General features: G+C 43.2%; 1 protein-coding gene across 4 annotated transcripts in view; it reads right to left on the minus strand.

The window, feature by feature from the left end:
• The window catches only part of QKI (QKI, KH domain containing RNA binding), a 547,679-nt gene that overhangs the window by 359,987 nt on the left and 165,983 nt on the right, over positions 1-21,709 (minus strand). The gene's annotated exons all lie outside the window — the stretch shown is intronic.

Genomic DNA, 21,709 nt, shown 5'->3' on the forward strand with positions numbered 1-21,709 from the left:
TCGACAATGACAGGTGGGGGTTCAGAATACCATCCCTATCTACTGGAAAAGATATCAAGCTAAAAGCCTAATTTTTTTTTCCAGTGCAATAAGGAATGGTATGCTGAACCAAGGGATGTATCTAAATAGTCCCCAAAACTCTGGGTGGGAGAGATAAGCCTGTACTCAACACTGAGGCCCCAAAAGAGGAATTCGCCTAAGCTGCCACATTCACCCTATAAAACTTGGTGAAAGTGTGAAGGGACAAGCAGGTCATTGCCCGGCAAATCTCATCCGGTGGGATCGTCCTGGCTTCGGGCAATCCCTCTCGTCAAATGCACTTGCAGAGTGAAGGGAGTTTCCTTGCCGCAGACAAAATAGGAGGATGAAATAGCTGACCTAATCCATCTTGAAATGGTAGCTCTGGAAGTTGACCTCCCTTTCTTAGCCTGATTCATCAACATGAAGAGGTGGCCCGAGAGACAAAAGTAATTTGTAACCTCCAGGTAATACAAGATAGTCCCTCTGGACATCCAACACGTTCAAGACCTTGTCCTTCTTAAATCCCAAACGCAGGAAAGCTGGAAGTCAAACTTTCCGGTTGATGTGAAATGCCGAAACCACCTACAGCAAGAAAGAGGGAACGGTCCGCAATGAAACATCTGCCTCCATAATACAGAGGTAAGAGTCCCTACAGGACAAGGCTTACAATTCATAGACAGGCTTTGGAGAAGTAATGGCAACCAGAAACACCGTCTTGACAGTTAAGATTTATGAGGGAGGCATCTTGCAAAGGCTCAAACGAGGCCACGAGAACTCCTCCAGTTTGATGCTCAGGTTCCCGGATGGAAAGGGCTAGTGAACTGGAGGCCACAGCCTCGGAGCCTACTTGAAGAATCTGATAGCATCTGTGCAGAGAGAGCACATCTGGCACCCTGTGACCTGAAGCAGGAAACTCCAGCTACCTGAACTTCAAGGAAGAAACCACCAGCCCCACATCCAGACATTCTTGAAGAAAAGACAGGACAGCTGACATCAAAACTGTGACATAATCCATCTGCATCTTGTGACACCAACATTGGAGTATCTCAAACTTTGGCATAAGCTACAAACATGGCAGGCTTCCTGGTTCTCAGAAGAGTGCACACCAGCAAATCCAAGTAGCACTTCATGGTCAAAGCTAAACATTCAAGAGCCATGCCATGAAACCAAAGCATTCTGGATCTTGCAGGATGATCAGACCTTGTGAGAAGAGTCCCTGGAAGACCTGAAGTCTCAGGGGGAGCAGTTTAAGACACACGAGGTCCATTTACCATGGGCACCGGGGCCAGTCCAGAGCCACAAGGATAACCCGTCCCCGATGCCTGGCAATTCATCTCAGTACTCTCTCCACCATAGGCCAGGGAGGGAACATATACAGGAGTTCATTCACTGGCCAAGGCTGAACCAGCACATCGATCCTGGCGCATCCTCGCTTGTATATGTAGCTGAAAAATCACACTGCTTTCTTGATTCTTACTGTCACCATGAAGTCGAACATAAGTCTACTTCAATGGTCAACAATAGTCTGAAACATCCGAAGTGAGAGAGACCACTCTCCCGAGTCCAGAGTCTGTCTGTTGAGAAAATCTGCTTGCATGTTTTGCACTCCAGCAACATGAGCCACAGTAACAGCTAGATGATGAATTTTCATCTAACGAAAGAGCTCATGCCTCGAGGCCAACACTCCTGGTGCCTCCGTTTGTTGATGTAAGCCACTGCTGTTGTGCTGTCGGAAAACACTGACTGCCTTGTTTGACAACTAGGGCTGAAACCAAATCAGAGCTAACCAGATGGAGCAGAGCTCCAGCCTTTCTGAAGGGTCATCAAGACAGTCTGTACCACACTATCCGCTGCCTCCCTTGAGGGAGATCTAATGAGCCAATCATCCAAATAAGGGTCAACAAGCCATTCCAGCTTGCAGAGGTAAGCCACCACAATAGTCATCATCTTGGTGAAGGTCCAGGGGCCTGTATCCAGACTGAATGGGAGAACCATGAACTGAACATGCTGTTCCAGGACATGAAAACGAAGGAAATGCCTGTGATCCGGGAAAATGGGGACGTGGAGATACATCTGTCAAGTCCAGTGTCGCCAGAAACTTCCCTGGCTGCACTGAGGCAATAACTAACCAAAGGGTCTCCGTACGAAAATGAGGCACATTGAGAGCTACATTGACTTACTTTAGGTCCAGGATCGGCCTCCAACCTCTGAACCTTTCTTGGGTATGATGAACCTAAATCTGTGTCTAGCACACACTCGATCGCCTGAATGTTCAGCAACCTTTGCAGGGTCGCTGGACATGGACCATTCTTTCCGGTCTGCCTGCCAAAGTCTATGAACCAGGCAAAGAAGGCATGGGCAAACTCCAACTTGTAGATGTCCTTGATGACTTCCAGAACCCACTGATCAGTCGTGATAGCTTCTCATGCTTCCAGAAAGTCCTGCCAGCCTACCTCTGATCTTACATGGAGAGGCTGGAGACCTGGCATCATTGTGACTTCTTGGGCTGACTTACTGGATGGGAGGAGGAGCCCTGGGATTTTCTATTCCCAAAGAATCTCTGCTGTGGGTTCTGAAAGGACCTCTGGGATGAGGACCCAGAGGAGAAAAGACGTATACGGCGTGAGCCTCAAAAGGACCCATGGGTCTGCCCCTTAGAAGTCCTAGGCATGCTGTCCAGGAGAGACTTTGGACAGTGATCCTGTGTGCTAGCTAGGAGGTTGTCCAACCCCTGGCCAAACAGCATATTGCCCAAATGAAAGCCTGCAGAGAGTGGCCCTGGACGTGGAATCTCCAGCTCAATGTCTGATCCACAAGATTCTACAAGTAGACACAGAATGAGCCAAAACCTTGCCCATTACTCTCAGCAGATCATACATCATCTACATAGTCCACTCCCACCTGCAACAGTTGGGAAGAAGGAACAGACGATTCCCCTCCTGGGATAAGCAATTTAAAATGGTAGGCTCGAGCCACAAAGGAGGCTGGCCTAGCAGCCCTCACTACCAGAGACAAGGCCTCAGACTGCCTCTTGAGTAACATATCCAATCTGTGATCCTGTTGATTCTTAAGCACTACACTACCTTCACTAAGAAGTGACATGTGCTTGGTCACCTGAACTACCAGAGAATCTACCTTAGGCAAAGCAAACATTTGGTAGAACTCCTGGTCCATAGAATATAACTTGGACATTGCTTTTGCTACCATAAGAGAGCATTCATGGTTCTCCCATTGCTCAGAAATCAGCCTCTGACCATCTGACCGGAGATAATGGTGTGGTCTTTAAATGGGGATGCTCCTTGAAACAGCTTCTCTGCAAAACGTGACTTCACGTCAGAGCTCATTTCAGTGTATCAACTTTAAGATAAATTTATTTATGGGTTATTAACCACAAAAGTATTTAGAAAATTATAAATTAATAAGTAAGTGGCCCTGAGGAGGCTGGTTCCGGTATAACTTGAACTTTACATGAAATAAGATGTTCACGTGTAGCTGCTGAGGTCACAGAATTGAATCTAAATGTTTCTTTATCTTTAAGGAACGAGAGAAATACTTATTGAAGAATTGAAGCAAGTAGTATAAGTAGATAAGTGTAGCAACTGCTGCTCATTTCATAAGATGCCATATTTTACATATTATATCACAAACATTTTATATTAAATTTGTTTTTCAACCTTTCTTATGTCCACATAATTTGAATCCACATGGGCCTTAGGTATCTAGACCAATCAGGTCCTTAGGCCCATCCACGGTATATCCCAGGATGCACCAGGAAGGGTAAGGCCTGCCTTTTTGGAAGAAGCGGGTCTGCCAGCAGGAGGGAATGGCATCCCCTTGCTAACCATCTTTTAAAGGTATGGGGGGGTTTGGTGTGGGATGTTGGGCTCTTGGGGAGTGTCAGGGATTCAATGGGGCCGGTGGCAAGAGGGAGTGGGCATCCTTTCTGTCAATCGCAATGGTGGAGAGAGTGAGAGTCTTGGGGGAGTTAGGCAGGAGGGAGAACATATGTAACTCGGATCCTGTACAGTACACAGTATAAAACATTAAAGAACATTATTAAAATAAAATACTTTAATTTAAATAGAAAGAAAAGTTAGGAGGTTTACACTCACTTTCGTTCTTCATCTGTCCCACATTTCCCTCTCTAGCACCACATCCAATATTTCACTCACATCTCTCTTCCCTATGCATCTGTACCTCAAGCATTTCCCACAACCATGTCAAATATTTCTCTCTCCCCCTCCCTATGCCCAACAATTCTCCTCTTTCTTCATTTCCCCATGTGCACCATCTCTTACCCTCACAATCAGACACCCCGCCCAATTTTCTCTTTCCATTCCTTCCTCCACCTCAGCATCTTTTCCTCACTCCCTCCATTCTTTCATCCTATGTCCCAAGTTCACGCTCTCCGCCTTCCTTCAAACTGCCCACGGCTGACCTGGAAGCCTTCCCTCTGATTTCAGGTCAGCCAAGGGCCACATGTAGGAACTGCAGCCAGCTAGAATGAGGGAGCCAGCCAGAGGAGATAAATGCCCGCAGGAGGGTGACATGAATTTGGGACACAGAAATAGAGGGAAGGACGATGAGGGGCACATTGGGACATGGGAGGAAGGAAAAATTATGTTCTTATCTGTTAATTTTCTTTTCTCTAGACCAGTGGTCGGCAAACTGCGGCTCACAAGCTGCATAAGGCTCTTTAGCTACTTGAGTGCGGCTCACGGCTCGTCTAGAGCCACCAACCTGCTTTCCTTCCCCGTAAAGAGGATGCTGAAGCGCCGGGCCGACCAACCTTCGCCACCCAAAGTCAATTCTGACTTCGGAGAGGAAGTTCTGGACCAGCCAATCGCTACCTGGCTGGCCCAGAACTTCCTCTCCGACGTTAGAATTGACGTCGGGTGGCGAAGGTTGGTCAGCCTGGCGCTTTAGCGTCCTCTTTATGGGGAAGGGAAGCAAGGAGACTCAGAACTCGACGGTGGTCTGTTCCTCGATGGCAGCAGTGGCAGCCTGTTCCCCGGTGGCGGTGGCAGCCTGTTCCCCAATGGCGGTGGCTTGGGGGGAAGGCAGGGAGACAGAAAAAAAGAAGGGAGACAGAAAGAAAAAGAAAGAAAGAAAGAAAGAAAGAAAGAAAGAAAGAAAGAAAGAAAGAAAGAAAGAAAGAAAGGGAGCAGGGTGAAAGAAAGAAAAAGTTGGGGGAGGGAATGAGGTCTGGAGGAGAGGAAGCATACAGGAGGCTGAAAGAAGGGAAGAAATATTGGATGCACAGTCAGAAGAATAAAGTGCAACCAGAGACTGATGAAATTACCAGACAACAAAAGTAGGAAAAATTATTTTATTTTCAATTTAGTGATCAAAATGTGTCCGTTTTGAGAATTTATATCTGCTGTCTATATTTTGCACTATGGCAGTTTTTAGCACAGGGAGCCTATGAGCATCGAGAATAGCACAGGGCATTCAGCACAGCTCCCTGCGCTAAAAAATGTTATTGCGGTGTAGTAAAAAGGGAGGGGGTATATTTGTTTATTTTGTATAATTGTTACTAAGGTGACATTGCATAAAGTCATCTGCCTTGACCTCTTTGAAAACCCATGGAATATAAATGAAAAGTAACATTTTCCCTGCGTACAGTGTGCTTTGTAACTTGGCTACGAAGTTAAGGGGGAGGGAGTGGAGCTGCTTAAAGACATCTAGTAATCCTTGCAGACTTTACTGTGCAGGGAATTATTTTTGTAAAATCATGTTTTGTTATGTAACTGGCATGAATGAATAGAATGAAAATGATATAAAATTGCTTGCTTGTTTTCATGTGTGTGCACTGAAGGGAAGTGGAGAGAGTGGGCTGATGATGCTAAAGGGAAATGGGGAAGAGAGAGTGGGAAGAAGACGCTGATTTATAAACTGACAATTGTACAGAATATTGTTTCTTTTTATATTTTAATAAAATAAGTTCAGTATAAAACTATTCGAGTCTTGTGTGGATGGGATCAGATGGTTTGCGGGGACGAGGACCCAACTCACGGGAACGGGGCAGGGACGGAGCCAAATTTTTTCCCCGTATCATTCTCTAGACTCTGCCACGAATCGATTTCAACTACGTGCAGGTGAGCGGGGTGTCAGTCAGGTTAATGTAGCCGTCGTAGCGCAAGCAGGCATGGGGTGTGGCTCTCAAAAAAATCTTAATCGTTGTACTGCTGATTTTGGCTCTTTTGACTAATGAGTTTGCCTACCACTGCTCTAGATGCAGCTGACGAATCCAGGGACTAATGGTATAGTACACATCTACCAGCAGATAAGAGATAGAGAACTGATTTGCAGGTGTTCCTCTTGGATGGAACGTCTCCTGGCTAATTAGTATCGCTCTTTGCCCAAGCATCAGGAACAATCCAACTGCATAATTCAAAAACTTATTTCCCATATGTAAAAAAACAACCAAACCAATTCAACTACAAACTGGAACCTACAACAGAGACATCCAGCGAGGGAACCAAAAGCAGAAATCAAGACCGGGTGGGGATCTGGATTCATCTGCTGCGTCTAAAGGAAAGAAAACTAACAGATAAGAACATAATTTTTCCTTCCTTAGCAACAGCAGCAGATGAATCCAGAGACAAGTGGGATGTAGGCAAAGCAATCCTGAAATAGGGTGGGATGCAAAAGCCGACTCCGCAATGATTGAAGCACCAAAAGACACCTCTGTATGCACTACCACATCTAACCAGTAATGCTTAGAAAACGAGGACAACCAAGTAGCTGCTCTACAAATTTCTTCCAAAGAAAATCCCCTGGACTCAGTCCAAGAAGTAGCCACTGCCCTGGTCAAGTGAGCATGGAGAGCCTCCGGCAACCGCTTCCTGCCAACAAATAAGCAGAAGCAATAGTCTCCCTGACCCAGCAAACCACCGAGGCTTTGGAGGCTGCTAAACCCTTGCTGCACCCCGAAAATAGCACAAACAGGTGATCCGAACATCTAAAGTTGTTAGTAACCTGAAGATAGTGCAAGAGAATTCTACGCACATCAAGCAAATGCAAAGAATGAAACTGCGACCTCCAGTCCTCTTCCTGCAAGGAAGATGGACTGATTGATGTGAAAGGGTGAAACCAATTTAGGAAGAAAGAAGCAACCGCCCGGATCGAGACTCCAAAATCTGAGAAACGCATCCTTGTAAGATAAAGCCTGGAACTCAGACGACATAGCCACCAGAAAAACTGCCTTCACTTTACTCAAGAGTTCAAAAGGAGCCCCTTGCAAAGCCCCAAGAACTAACCTCAAATTCCAATCTGGACATGGTCTCCACAAAGGCGGTCGAATGCAATTTACTCCATTCAAGAACCGAACCACATGCAGCTCAGAAGCCAAAAGAAGAGTTTGACACTTTACCTCTAACAGGCGATGGCCACAAGTTGAACCCGAAGGGAATTGTAGGCCAACCCTTTGGACACTCCATCTTGCAAGAATGAAAGAATGTGTGACAGAGAAGTCCAAAATGGTGAAATACTCAACTGACCGCACCAAGAATCGAAAACTCCACAGACCCTGGCATAAGCCGCAGACATAGACCTCTCTTTTGCCTGTATAAGAGTAGCAATAATTCACTGGCTTCCGGTGATTTCTAGGATTCACTTTAAATGTATCTGCCTAATATTCAAGATCCTACATGGCATTCTTCCTCCCCTAATTCCACTAACCTGGAATTTTTGAGACCTGACACTACCAGATCCACCCACAAACAAAAATGTATCTTTGCCCTTGTTAAAAGGCGTCATATATATGCAGGGAAATCCCTTTTCTTCAAATTCACTGAGATTTGGAATAACCTCCTGCCCCGCTACTGAACCTAGGCTCATTCCAATTATTCCAAAAGCATCTGAAAATCTGGCTTTTATCCAAAACATAAAACTATATATTTAAAATGTAAAGCTAGCTATCCTCTTCATAACCTCTAATTTCTTATTATGTCCATCCCTCATTTATTGAATTTACCTGTAAACTGTGCCGAGCTCTATCTTTATGGAGATGATGCGGTATACAAACTTAAGGTTTAGTTTAGCAATAACCTGCTCTGAATACCCCTTACGAATCAGCTGCGACCTTTCTTTTTTAATTCTTTATTCATTTTCAGACTTACAATGAGTGTGACAATATGTTCAAACAAATTAATAATAAATAAATCACTTAATAATCATCAATGATACAAATAATATGCCATTATCCCCCTCCTTCCCACCCATTTCTATCCTGTAGTCAAATATCATGTATAATATATGATTATAAAATTACCCCCCTCCCCCCTTACCATTGAAATCGTAAATTTAAGGGAAACAATGTCATCTACTCAGTACAATACTTTGTTAATGGCTCCCATACATCTTGAAATTTCCTAAAACATCCTCGCTGTATTGCAAGAACTCTATTCATTTTATAAACATGACATAAGGAATTCCACCAGAAATTATAATTTAATCTACTCCAGTTTTTCCAATTATACATTATTTGTTGAATGGCAACACCAGTCATTATGAGTAATAATTTGTTATTATTTGTAGAAATCTGACTTTTTGCTCTCATTGCTATACCAAATAGCACAGTATCATATGATAATGCCATTGGGTTGTCCAATAAACAATTAATTTGGTCCCAAATTGATTTCCAAAAATTCATAATAAATGGACAATAGAATAATAAATGATCTAAAGTCCCTGCTTCGAGATGACAGTGCCAACATTTATTAGACTTAGAGCTATCCAATTTTTGTAACCTAACAGGGGTCCATAATGCTCTATGTAACAGAAAAAACCAAGTTTGTCTCATAGATGCTGACATTGTACATCTCATCCTCCAAGACCAAATGCGTGGTCATTGAGATGCAGTAATTGCAGGGGGACATGATCGAAACATTTAAGTACCTCACGGGACGTGTCGAAGTGGAAGATGATATTTTCTTTCTCAAGGGACCCTCGGCCACAAGAGGGCACCTGCTCAAACTCAGGGGCGGAAAATTTCATGGCGACACCAGAAAGTATTTCTTCACAGAGAGAGTGCAGGTGATCGAGGCAGACAGCGTGCCAGACTTTAAGAATAAATGGGATACCCATGTGGGATCCCTACGAGGGTCAAGATAAGAAAATTGGGTCATTAGGGCATAGACAGGGGGTGGGTAAGCAGAGGGGGCAGACTTGATGGGCTGTAGCCCTTTTCTGCCGTCATTTTCTATGTTTCTATGTTAATTTGATGCTTAATCTCAATGCTCCAAATGTCTCTGACTCTTGTTTGGTTTCTTTTTAATAAATCCAGTTAGTAATTTATACCACTGGGCGGCCTGGTGACCCAAGAAGTCCACCTGAAAGAATTCCATACTATATTGATTATTAAGATTTTTCCAGTCAGGGAACCCCGCCTGGATGGCATGCTTCAGTTGCAACCATCTAAAACTTTCTGATTTATTAAGGCCATATTTATGTTGCAGCTGTGAAAATTCAAGCATTTTACCATTAGAAATAACATCTTCTAATAAACGTATTCCCGCTATCATCCAATGCTTCCAGGCAAGACTTTCTCCACCAATTTGAATCTTGGAGTTCAGCCATATAGATTGATTTGTAGATTTATGAATTGGCATAGTTGTTAAATTACTTACATATCGCAATGTTTTCCATGTATCAGCTAATATTCTGTTATCTTTACTATAACTAGGCAATTTGATGCTGAGCACATGGCAAAGGCGTAATGGAGACATGAGTTGCCATTCTAACCATAGCCAATCTGGGAGTTTTTCCATGAGCTCTGGAAGGACCCAATACATACCTTGGCGCAAAATATAGGCTTGATGATATCTATAAAAATTAGGAAAATTTAACCCTCCCTCTGAAATTGGCCTTTGTAAAGATACCAAAGACACTCTAGGAGTTTTACCCAGCCAAATAAATTTTATAAGAATACTATTTAATTTTTTATAAAAGGACCCTTGAAAATAAACCGGCAACATACCCATCTGATAACAAACCACAGGGAAAATCATCATCTTGATAGTTTGTACTCTCCCCCACCATGAAAGATGTAAAGGATTCCATTGCTCACACATTTCTGTTACCTTCTGTAATAAAGATTTTTCATTCATTTTCATTGTTTCTTCCAACGTATTTTTAATCCAAATGCCTAAATACTTTATTCCATCCTCTTTCCAAAGAAAGGTAAATGAATCAAACAAACTTTTGTACAATGAACATTAAGTGGAAGAATTTCTGATTTACTCCAGTTTAGCCGCGACCTTTCAATAGCCAGGCCGTAAGATCTAAGCGGGAAGGATCTTCTATCCACATTGCCCTTTGTGAGTAAGTCCGGAGTCACCAGAAACCGTAGAGGATCGCCTTGTGACAGCCCCATCAGATCCACATACCATAGACAGCGCAGCCAATCCAGAGCCACCAAGATCACTGAGCACGGGAAGCGAGCAATCCGATGCAACACCCGGCCTATCATTCGCCAGGGAGGAAACACATACAGAAGCTTTCACGGAGGCCATGCAAGAACTAACGCATCCATCCACCCCTTACGAAGTCCCTGTGTCTGCTGAAGAACCGAGGAATTTTGGCATTGCGAGCCGAGGCTATGTGATCCATCTCTGAGAGACCCCACTTGTGAACAATGAGTTGAAACACCTGCTGAGACAGTTCCCATTCCCCGAGATCCAGCAGATTCCTGTTGAGGAAATCTGCCTGAACCCTGGCCTTCCCCACAATGTGAGCCGCCGACAGTAGAGGAAGATAAGCTTCCGCCCAAAGAAGAAGAACCTACGTGACCGTTGTGATGCTGTCTGAGAGAACCCTGGTCAGTCTGCTCTGAATCAGCAGAGGTTGAAACTCCAACAAAGCCAGCCTGATCACCCTCAGCTCCAGAAGACTGATAGACCATTGAGCCTCCTCCAAGGTCCACATGCCCTGCACTGAGGACTGGAGGCACTGAGCCCTCCCCCCCCCCCCCCCCCACCCGATCAGGCTGACATATGTAGTAACCACAAGCCAGTTTGGGGATGCCAGCGGCATGCCCTTGAACAGGTGTTCCCTGTCCAGCCACCAATTCATGATGTGAGATGCTTGAGGACTCCATTTCAGCCGCTGTTCATAATCCTGAGACATTGGTAACCACCTGGATAGAAGAGATCGTTGCAGCGGCCGAAGGGACCACCTCCAGAGTCGTCACCATGGAATCCAGCACCAGAACATAATCCCAAACTTTCAGGCAGGGGACCCACAACAGAAGATGAATCTGAGACTAACTTCTCACCTCTGTCCAGGGGCAGAAAAACTTTCCCCTGTGCCATCTCGAAGAGGACCCAAATGCTCCAACGACTGGGAGGGGATCAACAAACTTTTCGGAAAATTGATGACCCAGTCCAGAGACAAGCAGGGCAATCACCCTCTGTGTTACTCGCAAACTTTCCTGACGGGAAGAAGCTCGATTCAACAATCGCCCAAGTAGAGGTGAACCTAAATGCCCTCCTTGAGAAGGAACTTGGCCAAACCAAACGTGCATAGCCTGAAACTGGTAATGCTGTCCAAGAATTGCATACTGCAAAAAGCTTTGGTGCGGCAGCCAGATGGGAATATGTAGATACGCTTTCTTGAGGTTGAGCACCGTGAGGAACTTCCCCGGTTGAACCGCCGCAATGATGGACCACACCATTTCCATACGGAAGTGCCTGATTATTGAGGCATTGGTTGACTCTCTTGAGATCTAGGACCGGCCTGACAGACCCCCCTTTCTTGGGGACCACAAAATAAATGGAACCACCTTGAACCACAAGGTAATGGCGGAATAAAAATCACGAATGTACTGTAATGTAATAATGCCCGACACCTTTGCTCCGGAGGGACCAGAACAACTGCCCCCTGATCCAACAAATCTGGAGCAAGCTTCTAACAGACTCCACTTTGACCCCCCAACCCCACCCCCCAAACATAGGGACACCAAGAAAGGAGAACTCTTAACTTGTAACCTTCTTGAACAATATCGAGGAGTCACTGGTCCAACGTTATCTTGGCTCAATCAGCCAGAAAGGAGGACAGCCGACCCCTGATAGCTACAGCGGAGTAAGCTGAGACCTGATCAAGCTGGCTAAGAGGAAGAAAATTTGGAAGGACGAAAGGATTGCTCCTGAGAAAACTTGGACTTGGAAGGAACTGTAGAAGAAGGGATGCCTTGAAGCAGTGATCACAATGTGATCCGCTTCAACCTGGACACGGGGGCAAATAGCCCCTACGACAACAGCCACAGCACTGAACTTCTGAAAAGGCAATTATGAAGGGATAAGACTCATGGTGGGGAAGAAGATTAAGAAGAGTATAAGCATGGTCCCTTTCTAAGGACATAGTCACTGAGGTGCAAAATCTATATTTGCTTGTCCCTTAGGATTTTCATATATTTATAATCATCGGATAGATAAGGGAGGTGGCCTAGCTGTCCTTTTTAAACACTCTTTATTACTTTAAGTAGATCAATCTCCTACTGTAGCTCTTATTGAATTCCTACATTTTAAAATCAATACGTCTCCACTGACTTTATGCTTTTATATACCCCTCCCCCAATCAGACAGGAAACCTTTGACTCCTTACAAGCATTACTATTTGATTTTAATTCTCTATCATCCAATACGGTATTACTTGGTGATTTTAATATTCATTTGGATAACATTTTCCAACGGAATTTCTAGAATTCGCCTCAAATTTAGGTCTCACCACTTTGGTTAAGGACTCTACTCACTCTGCCGGGCACACACTAGACATGATCCTCATTCCTACATATCAAAATGATGCCTCTTTAAAACCTACTATAACTTCTGTCCCATGGTCAGACCATTTTTTAATTACTACAAACCACTGTCTTAAATCCATCAAGAACTCTTCTCTCCCAAAAACAATTACTTACCGAGACTATAATAAAATTGAACCTTCACCGATTACTGCATCCTTTAACATTAAAATTAAAGAATTTAGTCTTCTACCAATAAATGAACAAATCACATCTTGGCACAATGCGGCAGAACAGTTGATGGAAAACTATCAGTCAAAAGAAAATTAGAAACCCTTGGTTCACAGATGAACTTTCACGCATCAAAAAACAACTCAGATCTTCAGAATGGAAATGGAGACAAACTAAATCGAGAGAAAATTTAGATAAATGCAAAGAACAAATGCAGTACTATAAAAATAAAATAAATTTAACAAAAAAACAAACATATTACTCTAACAAAATAGCCAGTGCCAAAAACTCATCTGCCCTCTTTGCAATATTAAAAAAATCTCACGGCCCCAAAAAGTATTGAATATCCATCCTTAGAAATCAAACCTACTGCTCAAAATCTCGCTGATTACTTTGTAAATAAAATAAATAAAATTAGAGACTCCATCAACCCAAAAACTAACCCTAACATAGACTAACAAATACTGTACAAACAATACCTATCTCTAAATATGCCAATTTTAATATTCCAACTTCAGAAGATCTTAAAATACTTTTGCAAAGCACCAATATTAAGGGCACAGACATTAATTCATCTTTTCTAAAACGGTATTTTTCTTTTTTCGGTCCTTTTATTCAGAGAATGATAGAAATTAATCTAACAACAGGATTCATACCGAAAGAATGGAAAGAGGCAACCATCCGACCAATTATAAAAAATCCAAAAGAATCTATAGCAACCGAATCAAACTACCGACCCTTTGCCAATCTTCCCTTTCTTGCCAAAATAATAGAAAAAGTTATTTTTAATCATATAACCAACTTTATAGAAAAAAAACTCACACACTACATCCTAATCAGACAGGCTTTAAATCAAACTTTAGCTGATTCAACTGAATATTCAACTGAATATTCTATGATAGGACTCACAACTAATATACAGTATCACTTAGATCACCATAAATCTGTCCTTCTGGTTTCACTTGATTTATCTGCAGCATTTGATACCATAGACCATCATTTACTCATCAAAAGACTATCTTCAGTTGGCATTTCCAACATTAAATTGGTTTAAATCAGTGGTCTCAAACTCAAACCCTTTGCAGGACCACATTTTGGATTCGTAGGTACTTGGAGGGCCTCAGAAATAAATAGTTAATGTCTTATTAAAGAAATGACAATTTTGCATGAGGTAAAACTCTTTATAGTTTATAAATCTTTCCTTTTGGTTAAGTCTTAATAATAATATTGTTATTTATAGCTAAAGAGACATATGATCAAGAAACTGTTTTATTTTACTTTTGTGATTATGATAAAAATACCGAGGGCCTCAAAATAGTACCTGGCGGGCCGCATGTGGCCCCCGGGCCGCGTGTTTGAGACCACTGGTTTAAATCATACTTTCAAGATTGGTCAGCTAAAGTCATCTTTAATAATTCATCATCCAACAACAACTTCACCAATTCCTTTGGGATTCCGCAAGGTTCAATTCTTTCCCCACTTTTAATATCTTTTTATCACCTCTCTTAACCCTCAGTCAGTCTATTGGATTCTCCTCGTTAGCATATGCAGATGACATCCAACTCCTGGACCCTTTAAACTCAGCAGACTCAAATGAGATTAACCATAAATAACAAGTTAAAACAAATAAGCCAATGGCTTAAGAACAATATGTTGGCCCTAAACGCAACAAAATCTTCTGTAATGTTTTTCCCGTGGAAAAATGATCTTAAATTTTCATCACAAATACTCCTAAACAACATCCCTCTTCAAATAGTAACTACAACAAAAATATTGGGAGTAACATTAGATCAGGAACTTTGTCATCATAAACAAATTAGTTCAGTGGGTAAAAATTGATTTTATAAGTTACGTCTCACCAGATCATTATCAAAAGTTTTAAAACCTGAAGCTCTTAACATTGTAATGCACTCAATCATCTCAAGGCTAGATTATTGCAACACTTTCTACCATGGCATAACCCAAAAAGAAATAAGAAGGCTATAGATAATACAATATACAGCAATAAAAATTACTAATTCAAAAAATATGACCACGTTAAACCACTTCTGCAGACTGCACAATGGTTGCCTATCACACATAGAATAACTTCTAAAATTATACTGTTAACTTTTAAAATTCATCAATCACATGCTCCGACATTTCTGGATCGTCTCTTGATACTGTATTCTCCATTTAGGGCACTTAGATCAACACAACAACATTTATTAACTATTCCTTCTTTAAAAATAATAGGGACCAGGAGATCTACCATTTTCTCAGATATAGCACTCCAGCTTTGTAACAATTTACTATTATACTTACGTATTGAACTTTCCTTAGAAAAATTCAAGCATTCCTTAAAAAATTTTCTTTATAAGGACGCATTTAAAACACAGACAGCATGACTTACCAATCACTAAATCTCTTAGACCTTAATCAACTCTACGAGTTGGTCGCAAAATTATCCTTTTTATTCTTCTTCTTTTCTTTCTCTTATGTGTTCCCACTAAATGTGTTTTTCCCTAAGTGTTTCCTCTCTTTCTTTAAAGATTGTAGTTCATCCCCTTTGCCTTCCCGTGAACCAGTTATGTAGTAGAATGTATATAATTTGTATTAGAACGTATATAATTTGTACTCAATGTTTTCTTTTGTCGTCTTCTTTTTTTTTTTTTTTTTAAGTTATATGCATTGAAATATGATATTGCGCAGATAACAAATCTTAATACAACTTGAAACTTGATGATAGTATTTTTGGTCTAAATCCATTCTTTGTTTTGATATATGAAATTCATCAAAATCTAATGCCTCCAGCAGTTTAGCTTTGGGTTCGATGTCTGCTTCTAATTTTAGAGGAAGTTCTTTATTCAACTGCCTGATATATTTGATAAATTGGCTTACCTACCAAGCCACTGTGATCAGAAAATCAAGAGTCCTGATCGAGGCTTGGAGAGTCTCTGTGATGATGATGGTACTGTCCTGATGAAGCTGAAGATCGTCAGTACCGAGAAGACTTGGAAGACGTATGCTTCGAGGTGGAATACTTAGAACGAGAATATCAATGTTTAGATGAACAACGTTGATATTTCAGTGAAGATTTTTGGTGCTTCGATGCCAAAATATGAAGTAGGTCAGTACTTCTATGGTGATTGATACTCCGATTAAGATCACTGGCACCAGGAATGAGAGTGTCAATGCCTTGTGGGAAGCAGGTGGATGCTCCGAGGATGATCGTTGCCGACTTGACGAATGTCAATGTGAAACAGAGCGACGCTTAGCAGAAGATTCCAAAGCGGTACCCTGCAGACTGTGAGCGCTACACTCAATGTGAGAACTACACTCAGGCTAGGCCGGTACCGATGAGATCAGTTTGGACACAGGCATCGAGATTAGTTTGAATATATCTCCAATCTCTTTGCGCAGAAAGTAAACGATCCTGGATTGAAGATCCTGCACAAATACCCAAAACTGAGTGGGTATAAAAGGTGCAGCAGGGTGTCGAGGGGTGGAAAACTTTAAACAGAATTCACGCCCAGTAGGAGACAGCCTGCACAGAAGGAGAACACCAGCATCAAGGTTTGGCCTGCATCGAAGGACTTCATGCTGAAGAGGCCTACAACGCCAGCTGGGAAGTGGTCAACTTCTTAGCAGGCTTACTGGATGCAGGGATGTCCGATGAATGATGTCATTTAACAGTAGTTCACAAATCCAAAAGCAGCTTCTTCAATTTTTTAAATCACTGAATTCAGCTGTGAGTTGTCTAAAAGGTGTTAAGTTTTTACATAATGATATAAGAATTTTAGATGCTGTTCCACCTATTTAAGGCTAGTCTCAAGCTTTTAGAGAATGACACAAGGACAAGGTTTGTCTCCATCCTATCCCGTCCCTGAGGCTGGCCTTCTTTCCGTGGTTAACCACGGGTACCTGTCCCTTTGTCATTCTCTAAGTTCTTCTAATTTACCATTAAAAAATAATGAAAAGTGGAAAAAAAATAAACTCAGACTTGCTCTCGTTATGCCCTTATATCAAGCAATATTCTTCTTTCCAGGTCTCCAAAAACAATCGTATTTTTTGCTCCATTAGACATACCTGATCAAAAGATGCACCCTAAATTTAGAGGAGGAAAACAAAAACACACAAAAAAAACCCCATTCTGAACCAATTCTCCCTGCCAGGCAGTCTGCACCTAACCCCATACTCCTTGCCAAGTTCTATACCTTGCCGCCCCCCTACCCCTCTGGTGGCCTAGTGGTAGGCAGGGACAGGGCGGGTAGGTAGGTAGGGAGACAGGCCTCTCCCTTCCCCCCCAGGCAGGCAGCAGGAAAGCCCGGCCTCTCCCACCCAAGCAGGCAGCAGGCAAGCCCTGGCCTCTCCCTTCCTACCCCGCAGGCAGGCCCTGGCCTCTTCCTCCCTACCCCCCATGAAGGCAGCAGGCAGGCCCCGGCCTCTCCCTCCTCACTCCCTACCCACCTAGGCAAGCAGCAGGCAGGCCCCAACTTCTCCCTCCTCACTCCCGGCCCTTATTTTGCTTCCCCCCCACTCCCGTGTACCCTTTTTTTTTTTTTTTTAATCTTCTGAGCCTCACTAGCTGAGAGCGGCGCACAAGGGTTGCTGGCTGCCTGGTCCCCGCCGTTTCCACCAAAAACGGCAGATGCAGCTGTCTCCTCTTCTGTTATCTGGCGACATAGAGGTGCACCAAGTTGCCTGCCTGGTCTGCGCTACTTCCTGCAAGACGTTCTCGTGGGAAGCGGCGCGGAACCAGGCAGGCAGCCTGGTGTGCCGCTATGCCACCAGAAAACAGAAGAGGAAGCAGCCGTGCCCGTCGTTCTCGGCAGAAGCGGCAGGGACCAGGCAGCCAGCAACCCTTGTGTGCCGCTCTCAGTGAGTGAGGCGCAAGAAGTTTTTAAAATAAAAAGGTACGCACGAGGAGGGGCAGGAGCAAGAGAGCCGGCAAGAAAGGGAGGGTGGAAACATTAAAATAAGTTAACGGGGGGGGGGGGCGCTATGCATATTCGCTCCATTAGACGTACCCTTATTTCCACCCACTTTTTTTTGGGGGGAGTGTGTCTAATGGAGCGGAAAATATGGTACTCTAGCTGTTGCTGGGTGAAATCCCCCATAAAGATACTACAGGAGAAGATTGGAGGCAAAGCAAAAGGGGAGGGGGGGAGGGAGTCAAGAGACCTATGAACAAAATAGGTTTTTTTTCTTTAAAGTTCTATTGACTGGAATCCCTCAGCTCAACTGAAGTTCAGATCGCCAACCAGCTCAGGAACTATTCCACTGGCTAGTCCAGATCATCATCTATTCACTAGAAAATGACATGGTGACCCATTCCCATGGTAAACCGCTGCAAACCACAGGAATGGGTTAACATTTATACTGTTTACTTCAAGTGTGAGAACAAAGATTTTTACCGCTCCCACAGGTAACCCCACCTACAATCACAGCACCCTTCACAGGTCCAACAGTTTCAGCACCCTTCCCCCCCTCACTTGCGGGTCCAGCGGCTCGAGCTGGCTTCCCTCCCTCCCTGCTGTTGCCACACATCTTGAAGAGTGAGCCAATCATTACACATGCCTGCTCGATGGTGCTTGCAGCCTTTCTTATGCCAGACCTCTCCTATGAGAGGAAGTTGCATCATAAGGAGCAGCCCAGCAGAGGGGTTGAACAGGCACTGTCGAACAGGCATTTGTGCAGAGATCAGCTCGCTCTTCAAGTTGTGTGCCAGCAGGAAGAAAAGAGGTAGACTATACCCGCCAGACCTGCGAGGGAGAGGGGGCTGGACCCACCGAGCCTGTGAGGTGGTGGAGCTAGAGCCACTGGCCCTAAGGAAAAGAGGGAAGAAATGCAAGGCAAAGCAGATGGGAAGGAAGTAAAGGCACAGGAGGGGGCTAAAGGAAAGGGGGAGAGGTGCTGCTGGAGGGAAGGGGAAGAGATGCTGGACTTGTTGGGGGAGGGGCTGAAGGGAAGAGAAGCCATACTAAGCAGATGAAGGAAGAGGGAATGAAATACAGAGAGAGAAAAAATGAAAGAGAGAGTGAGAGAGTGTGAAAGAGAGAAAATGAAAGAGAGTGAAAGAAAGAGAGTGTGAGAGAAAGAGCGAAAGAGAGTGAAAGAGAAAATGAAAGAGAGTGAAAGAGTGTGAGAGAGTGAGAGAAAGAGCGAAAGAGAAAATGAAAGAGAGTGAAAGAAAGAGTGTGAGAGTGAGAGAAAGAGTGAAAGAGAAAATGAAAGAGAGAGTGAAAGAGAGTGAGAGAGAGTGAGAGACAGAGTGAGGAGAGTAAGAAAGAGAAAGAGTGAGAGAGAGAAAGAGTGAAAGAGAAAGAGACAGAGAGAAAGAGAGAGTGAAAGAAAGAGTGAAAGAGAGAGTGAGAGAGAGAGTGAATGAGAGTGAGTGAGAGTAAGAAAGAGTGAGAGAGAGAGAAAGAAAAAGAGAGAAAGAGAAAGAAAGAAAAAGAGAGAAAGAGAAAGAAAGAGAAAGAGAGAGAGATATCAGAAACAGAGGGGAAATAAAGGGCATGGAGAGGAAAATAGGGACAAGGACACAAAGGGAGATGCTCAATTGGAATGGTAGATGGACAGAAAGGCAATGCCAAACATGGGAGAGGGTATATGGACACAGAGGGAAAGTGCTAGATGCGGGAGAGAATAGGAACACAGAAGGAGAATGAGGAATGCAGGACACAGGGCACAGGAGAGATGCTGAATGGGGTATAAGGGACACTGAGAAGAGAAAAAGAAGTACACAAAGATGGAAGATGGATGGTGAATACAGAGAAGTGTCAAATGAGCAGAAGACCTCTGCAAGTGGGTTAAGATATGAGAGAGGACAACAGAAATCAGAGTCTGGGTATTAAATTATATTGTTGATTCTTTATTTGTATTTGTGATTTATAAAATGACAGTTGTTTCTCTTTATACTTTAATAAAATGATTTCAATATATCATCATAACTATTCAAGGCTTGTGCAGATAAGATCAGACTAGGTTCGCAGGGACGGGATAGACTTCGAGGGGACGGGGCAGGGACAATTATTTCCTTGTGTCATTCTCTACCGTAGACCAGTGAAATACTGATGAGTTCATGCTGCCGTGCCCTTATAGGGAGAAACACACAATATTTTTTATTTCTCTCCATCTGCTTGTCAACGGACACAACTACCACAGGTTCTTTTTTTTTTTTTTTAATTTTTTATTTATCAAATTTTACATTTTATAAATCAAGTATCCACTTGTACAGAAAGTTGAAGAAAAGCAGGAAAATAATACTCATAGGTAAAATGCATAATAATCAAATAAAATAAAAATAAATGTTTAGCTTAAATTCAGCTCAAGTCCTCTAAATTAGATCCAAGAAGGATGAGGCGGACATATTAACAAATGCTAACAAATATTAGGAAAACAAAATCCCTTAGCTGAGGAAGGATATCATTTATTCAATTGCACCTCGCTTGATTTCCCTTCATCCAGTCGAGTTCCTGCCAGAAAGGCTGTCAACTGGAATGGCTCAAAGAATACATATTTCTTCATATGGTACTGTATTACACATTTACAAGGGTGTCGTAGGAAAAAAGTCCCTCCAAGAGATATAACACCTGGCTTCATCAAAAGAAATTTTCGCCTTCTTCTCTGGGTTTCCCGTGCCAAATCTGGAAACATTAATATTTTATGTCCAAGAAATTATTTCATTTTATTTCTAAAGTACAATCTAAGCAACCAGTTTTTATCTGGTGCAAGAGCCACCGTAAGAAGCAATGTTGCCGGAGATGCAAGCTCTCTATCCGAAAGTTCCAAGATTGCTGAAACATTAAGTGGTTGATTATCCTCCTGTTGTTTAAGTGGTAATTTAGTAGTTTTCATTGGTAGGTAGTATACTTGAGTAAATGGTGGTAATGTATCCTCTGGAATACCCAAAATCTCTACCATATAACGTTTCAACATATCTCTAGGTGTCACCGAGGCTGTCTTAGGAAAATTAATCAGGCGGAGATTATTATTACGAGAAAAGTTCTCCAAAGTTTCCAATTTTCTACGCACACACACTTGTGTTATCTTTTACCATTGCTTCACTAAGCTGTTTTGATGCTTTTAACTCCTGTTGTATATTCACAATAGAGTTCTTGGATTCATCAATTTCAACTTTTATATTTTTTATCTCAGTTTCTTGAAGAGTAATTTTATTTTCCAGCTGCAAAAGCTGGGGCTTAACAGACTTGGCTAGGTCAGCTACTAAGTCCCAGATTGAGTCCAGTGTTACTTCTCTGGGTTTTTCAATAACATATGAAAGATTAGAAATTTGAATAGTCTCACCGGTTATCAGCTTTTCTGGCAATCCTTCTGCTGGGCTGAAATGATCCCTGATGTTTCCAAATCCTCGGTACTTCTTGGACTCACCTGAAAACTCAGGGAGTCCATCTCCACGCTCCCCTCTCTGTTCTTCCTGGCCTCCGAGGGTAGGTGCTTGCCTTCTTCCGGGAGCTCCTCCACTCGTGGGGAGCTGGTAACCTGAGGTGGTGGGGGAGGTGCCCTAGCGTCGGGGCTCAGCGTAGTCTCTAGCCCCAAGGAGATCACCTCATTTCCGCCCCTCTGAGGCGTCTCCAGCGGGGGGGGGGGGGGGGGGGGGTGCCGACGTTGCCGGGATATCCTGCATCCGACGCAGGATTTCTTCAATATTTCCGAACGAGGGGACCGCTGAACGCCGCAAGGCTCCAGCGGCGCTGCGGCCTCTCCTCT

This window comes from Geotrypetes seraphini, chromosome 3, assembly GCF_902459505.1.
Source record: "Geotrypetes seraphini chromosome 3, aGeoSer1.1, whole genome shotgun sequence".
NCBI lineage: Eukaryota > Metazoa > Chordata > Amphibia > Gymnophiona > Dermophiidae > Geotrypetes > Geotrypetes seraphini.